The sequence below is a fragment of the Chaetura pelagica genome, unplaced genomic scaffold (assembly GCF_000747805.2).
Source record: "Chaetura pelagica isolate M959 unplaced genomic scaffold, ChaPel_1.0 scaffold271, whole genome shotgun sequence".
Taxonomy (NCBI): Eukaryota; Metazoa; Chordata; class Aves; order Apodiformes; family Apodidae; genus Chaetura; species Chaetura pelagica.
Window position 1 is genome coordinate 2,268,000 of NW_009952106.1, and position 6,523 is coordinate 2,274,522.

At 45.1% G+C, this 6,523-nt stretch overlaps 1 protein-coding gene across 1 annotated transcript in view; it reads right to left on the reverse strand.

The window, feature by feature from the left end:
• Nucleotides 1-6,523, reverse strand: part of RSPH9 (radial spoke head 9 homolog (Chlamydomonas)) — a 46,062-nt gene that overhangs the window by 20,252 nt on the left and 19,287 nt on the right. The gene's annotated exons all lie outside the window — the stretch shown is intronic.

A 6,523-nucleotide genomic window follows, 5' to 3' on the forward strand; every position in this document is an offset into this window, starting at 1 on the left:
CCCCGCTGCCATGGCAACGGCGCCAGGCGGCGGTTGCGCCGGGCCTGCAGGCAGGGACCTGCGTCCTGCGCAGGTGTGCAGTGCTGTCAGGCCACATCCGGGGAGAAATCCAAACAAGCAGGAGGGGATCCCCTCGCATTGTGTGCACCTTAGCTGGGACACCGCAAAGGGCTGCGTTTTCCTCATTTCTTACATGAACAGCAGCAAAAAAAAAAACCCCAAACAGCCAAACCCCACCCCTCTGAATCTCCCTACCTACAGAGTCATCTTCACAGATCTTGCCTGCCTCAAGTATCTTATAAATAAACGGGTTATTTATAAATGGATCGCTCTTCGGGTGCTCACTTGATGCATCACATACAGACACATTCACAAAGCAGCCCCTGGCCTGCAAAACCTTGCAATCTAGCTTAATACAGAATGCAATAAATAAGGAATGAGATTGTGCAGCTGCTTAGACAAATAGAATTTCTGTTTGACGTCTTCAGGAAGTTTAAGCTTTTATATGTGTGCATTATATAAATAAATGTGTGTGTGTGCGCTTCCACTTAAATCCACTGGCACGTCATAAATTCTTGGATTCCTTTTTCATCCGCTTCCTGTTCACTTCTAAGGAAAACACTGATCCTGGGACTGCTGGCTGTAACAGTCATCACCTGCTTGTCTGTCAAGCGAGATGTTTAATGAGCTGCACAGCACACAACCTGACCCATTAGTTTGACTTAGGCCGCACAAAAAGTGACTCGGGTTCCTGGAGGTTCACCTTGATTCCTTGACGTGAATCAGGCAGAGCACACAGCAGTGACCACAGGCTTTTTGTCCACGCTGTCACCTCCCACTGTGCCACAGTCTGATTTTCTCTGCGGGAACAGCAATTTCCAGGCTTTGTAAACCCGTTTAGTCACTGATATCTCTAGAACAGTGTGTTACTGTTTTATGTTGTGGCTCCTATCCAGCCAGTAAACAATAGAGCCGCAAGCCCAACTCATTTCGTACGAGTCAGAGAGGCAACCTGAGACCACAATGAATTTCTGCCACTGTCAACCACAGCTGGATTCAAACCAGATGCTAACCACTGAGAGACTCCTTAGACTGTTACATGGATCTCCCAAGCCACCCAGTCTCCCGTCTTTGCCTGTCTTGACTGAAGATTATAAAAAAGGAAATCTACAGCTTAAAGAAATTCTTCCTGGTTCTGTAAAGTCTGGTGGGTAACTGTACTCTGCTTTGCTTTGTCTTGACCCCAATTACTAAACACTGATAAGGATCGAGAAGTAAGTGGTTGCATTATTTAACAAATGAAAGGTCAAAAGCATTGCTATTCAGCAGGGTCAAAGGTTACCATCACTGTTATTAACCAGTTTGAAAGCAGTTTCTCCCACCCATCGCCAGGCTCCAACAAGGAGCCGCTCAGGGTCAGGACAGGAAGGAAGAAGAGGCTGATGCCAGGTGGCTTCTCTCCGAGACCTGCTCCAGGGAGGGAAGGTGCGGTGCCTCAGCACCCCTCACAGCTCCTCTCGCAGCTCCCAGCTCTCCTGCCTTTGCCCAGAACAGCAGATACCTCCGTGTGCCAAATGGCTTCAGCTCCACCCCCTTAGAGCTAGCATCCTTTTAGGTGAGAAATCAAACCCAGTTTCCCTTGCACTTGTCGTGGGAAACTTACAGAGGTATTCGCAGCATCCAACATCTTGAAATACACCTAAGTGGCTGCTGAGTGCCCAGTGGCTCCCGCATGCCTCGCACAGCTTTATAACATGTTTAAAAATATCTTTAGTCATGTAGTAAGAAGTGAGCTCATCTTCTTCACGTTCTTTAGCATACGTAATCTCAAGGAAAGACACATAGCTGTCAATCCGTGTCATCCTTTCTACTGGTACAGATTAAGAAAGCTGCCCTCAAAGTACTCTTGCCGGGCAGTTGTAGCACTGTCTGAAACAACCATTAGGCTGATGCTGCTCCCAAATTACACTGCTGTCATAATCCAAGACTTCTTCATGTGGTGGGGACCGTCTGCAGTTGGTTCTGATGCAGCAAGAAATAGATGGGGGTTATTCCTCCCAGGTGTGTTGAATAGAATGTCTGATTTTCCTCCCAGTTATGTCAAAAGTTCAGACTGTCTCTGGCTTTAGAAATATTGCAGCTTTGAATCATTTTCCCACATGTAAGTCATTACTGTATAAGGCAAATAGGATAGTAAAAGACAGTAAACAAGAAAGAAAAGTACAGAGTTTTTCTCAATAAGGAAGGCATGATAGATGGTTCCCTGACAGAAGGGGAGGAGGTTGTAGATGACAAACAGTTGAACAAACTTCCCAGAACTGCAAAGCCTTGAGCAAAGCTGATCATCAAGTAAGGAACTGGAGCCAAGTAACAGTTTAACAGCAACAGAAGGGACCAGGGATGTCCCTACCTGATGTAACACAGGCTTTTTCCTCTGTCTTGGAGATTGTACTAAATATAGCAAAACTCTGGGAGTACTTGGACTGCAAACTGTTCAAAGAGAAAGTATTTTGGCTTGTCTGGGGCCAGTACTATTTTCTCCATTGGTGAGACCTCAGGTCATGTGCCAGCGCTGGGAGACTCGGAGAGGAAGGGGTGAAGGTTCAATGTGTGCTGTGGGCTGGGCTCCTCCACATCTGGAATCCCTGCAGTAGCATTTTCAGGAGCAAGTCAGCAAGAAATCAGGCTAGTAGGTCAGGATGGAATCTCAGCTGCACTGAAATAAAGTAGAAATCTGCATGGTGACTGTGACAAGCCTTCCCTGGAAATTCTCTTTGGCATAATCCTGGGTAGGCAATATGCCCAAAAAAGTGGTTATCCTGCCCTACTCAGAAAAAAAGAAAGGCACAAGAGCCAAAGAGCTTCGTCATTTTGTGAAATGCAGTTTTCTGTGTCTTTAAGGTTCATGTCATGCTTGTCATCATTCCCCTAACAGCATCTATCTTCCTGACTGCTCTTGGCACAGAGGACAGGTAAAGAGTTTACTGGGGTAAGAAGTACCCATGTGCTGATTATATCATCTTGCCTGGGCATCACATGAGGAGCTGTGATTCTTCCAGCTGGCAACTGAGCAAACACGTCTGTCTGTGTGTTTTGCAGGTACCCAGAGGGGGGAGGCGCAGCCCTCTGACCCTGCACCCACCCTGCTGCCAGTCAAACCACAGAGAGTCTGAGCAGGAGGATGCTGGGAAAGACAAACCAGAGAAATGTATGTAAGTGTAGCCCTGACTGTGGTTAGGCCTCAGAGCATTTAGTGCATCGATATGGGTAATGTCCATGTTTCAGGCTGCCCGTCATCCTAGTGTCTTCGCACTAAGAGTTAATATGTCCACAAATAACTAATCCGGGGGGGTTTAGGCATCCTAAGCAAGGATAGGCACTGCAGGAAAGACTGCCAAATTGTTAATGGTGATTCCCTGGAAGCAGTTTGCTGATAATGAACCCTGGTCTTTAAGAGTTCATTTTTAGTCCTGACACTCATCTTGTCTCTACAAGCTGCAGTTGCTACAGCAAGATGGTGGAAGAGCATGTCTTACAGTGGCAGGGACCTGAATGATTTAGGTTTTTTAGAGCTATGACCAAGAGTACATGTCACAGAGAGGAACGAATCAGCAGCCATTAGTAAGCACAGTCTTGCTGTAACAAGGTTTAACCAGCTTGTCCTTGGAAGAAAGCCCATGAAGTCAACAGCTTGAAGATGGCTCTGGGCAGAACCTCTCTAAACTATTTAAGTGCAGAGGCAGCAAAGATCTGGATGATGTGTGAGAAAAGCATGTGGCAAGCTGATGATGGGATGAGCATTTCCAACCTACCTCCTGAGAGCCTGGAACCAAAGTGAGGAATTGGATGCAGGGGACCTCTGGAATTAGAGGTGAACAATTAACAAGGCAGATCTCATCAACTAAATATGATGATTTCCAGAAACATCCTTCTTCTAGTAAGCTTTGCTTTTGTCTAGGCAGAGCTTGTTCCTGTTGGAGACATGTGCATCTGTCCCTTTGTCTGATAGTCAGAGACCACTGGCCTTTTCTCATGTCACTTGGGGATGTTTTTCCCCCTCAGGAAAATACTTCCCAATCTGAAATTTCTGCTCAGTCTCAGCATCTGCTTAGAGCTATTAACCTTTGAAGATGTGCAGGAGCCAGAGACTAATTCAGGTGAGGTGGGTGGCTTCAGATGACTGTGCCCTCCAAGCATCAAACACCTGGAGGACTGTTTGCATTCCCTGTCTCTCAAGCACTGACTTTTGTCAGCAGAGCTCAGCCATCCCCTCAGCAAGCCTTCTCCCTTTGGATTCACCCTTCCCACCTGCTGCTGAATTACTTTGTTTGAACAACCCAGATAACTTGTGCTGACGCTGTCATGTGTTTTGTTTGTTGTTTGTTGTTTTTTTTTCCCAGTAATAGAGTGGAGCCAGGTAAATTACACCTGAAAAAGGGGAGGAAAAGAAGGCTCCCTGCACACCATCTGCTGCAGAGTCTGTCCCTCCACATGCAGCATGTGACCCTCACCCAGCCAGCCTTGCAGCTGGGCTAACAAAGGAGGGTTTTCCTTATTTTATATTGCAAGACTGAAAATAGGTTCTTTCTAGTTCTGAAGAAAATCTTACTCCTCTGAAATCTCTAGTGCTTCTTTCCCGCCTGTGCTCAGTTCCGGGCAGAGGTTGAGGAAATATGAGATGACCCAGGAGAGAGAACAGCAGAGACCTTTGCCTAAACTGTTTGAATAGCTAATACCTTTTCCAAATACTGGCACCTGGGAATCCTTTAATGACTTGGATGGTGCTTTGGGTAGACTGAATATCTCCTTTCAGAAACAAAGACTTATTATTATTTATTTATCTGCCTTAAATCTTACAAGCAGTTAGAAAGTAACCATTTATTTTATTTTATTCCTATTCCTGTGCCGGATATCATGCAGTCAAAGTGTGCTCTCATTTACTCTGACTGAACAACATGTGTAACTCTATAATAAGGCAGGTACTTCATATTTATGTGAAATGTTCAAAGAGTAGAATTTGTCCCTGTTGATTTAGTAAAATCTTGTACACACATGGCCCATTCAGAAGGGAATTATATGTGAAAAATTCCAAATATTAAATAGATGTTGTGCCTCCAACACAGTTATTGAAAAGCTCAGTAATCATTTATAACTGAGAGGACAAGGGTTGCCACTGAAAGAAGTTACAGACCACCCTGTTAAATGTATTTTATGCTCTGTGTTGGGTATGTGTTTTAATCAACTATACCTTGACATTTTTTTATTGATAGAGCTCCAGTAGGATAATTTTTTCCTTCTTGTCTGCTTAGAGACTCCTGCTTGATCTAAAGAGAGAATGAGGTTTGTGGTTTCATAGGCATGCATGAAGACCCTTCTTAATAACCTGATCCAGAGTCATAATCCTTTGAAATTTATTTCCTACCTCTCTCCTTCTTGCCTTGATTTGTTTATCATTGTCTACATCACTTGCAAATCCTGATTAACTCTATAAAATCATAATTTATAGGCTTGACACACACAGTTCCTTGCAGACTCCAGCCTTTCTTGGCTTGATCTCTTTTCCATTTCTCTGATCTTTAATAAGAGAAAGAATGTATAGAAAAAAAAAAATAAAGTGAGCAAGTAAATGCTGCAACTGAGCAAGTAAATGCTGCAACTTTAGAGATTTTCCTTTACTTGAGCTCCATTTACACCAGTGAACTGCAAGTTTGAAGGGTCACTCTGGGTTTGTTCAGCATCTACCAGAATTAATCCTCCTGGACTCATTCATGGTACAGGAATACAAGCTGTGTCATATATAACAATGACAGTAACAACTAGTAGCTTGCTTTCCTGCAGTTACTGTGGTACTTGCCTTTGCTTCTACCAGCCTCTACCTCAGAATTTTGCATAGCACAGTGACCTTGTCCTTTTCCAGCAAGGTCCAGAGGTCCTTCCAGATCTGAGCCAGGGAAGTTTCCTCAACAGCAATAAGAGAAACCACATGCCCAGGCCCCCACTGTGAGTTTGTCAATGCACTATGCCAATGGAAAATGGGGTGGGTCTCACACAGTCAGCTGTTTGGGTTTTAGAGCCAGCTACAGGGCAATTTCATGCTCACAGTAACCTTTGAGGTGCATCTGAAATGCGAGGCCTGGGACTGTTTTCCAGCTCAGAGGCCCAGAGGTGCACTGCAGTCACATCCTGCTTGCTTGTCAGGATACAGCCTGGGTGTGTAACTGTCTGCCTTCTCTTCCCTCTCCTCCCTGACATGCTTCCTGCTGTCCATTGGAAAGAAAACTGGGATTGAGGGCAGTGGAGTGGGTGCTGTGGTGAACTTCTGGTGTGGACAGCCATAGTGACTCTTACGGTTCACCTCAGACTGGTAAGAATACATCTCAAAGCTTAACCTGGCACCACAGTACAATCACTGTGGGATGGACTGTTGCCAAATTCTGAGCACCTGAGACATGCAGACTTGGACTGCAGTGGTGCTTTTGAGCCAAAATTCCTTTCCCAGAGACTGACCACAAGGCAACTTCAA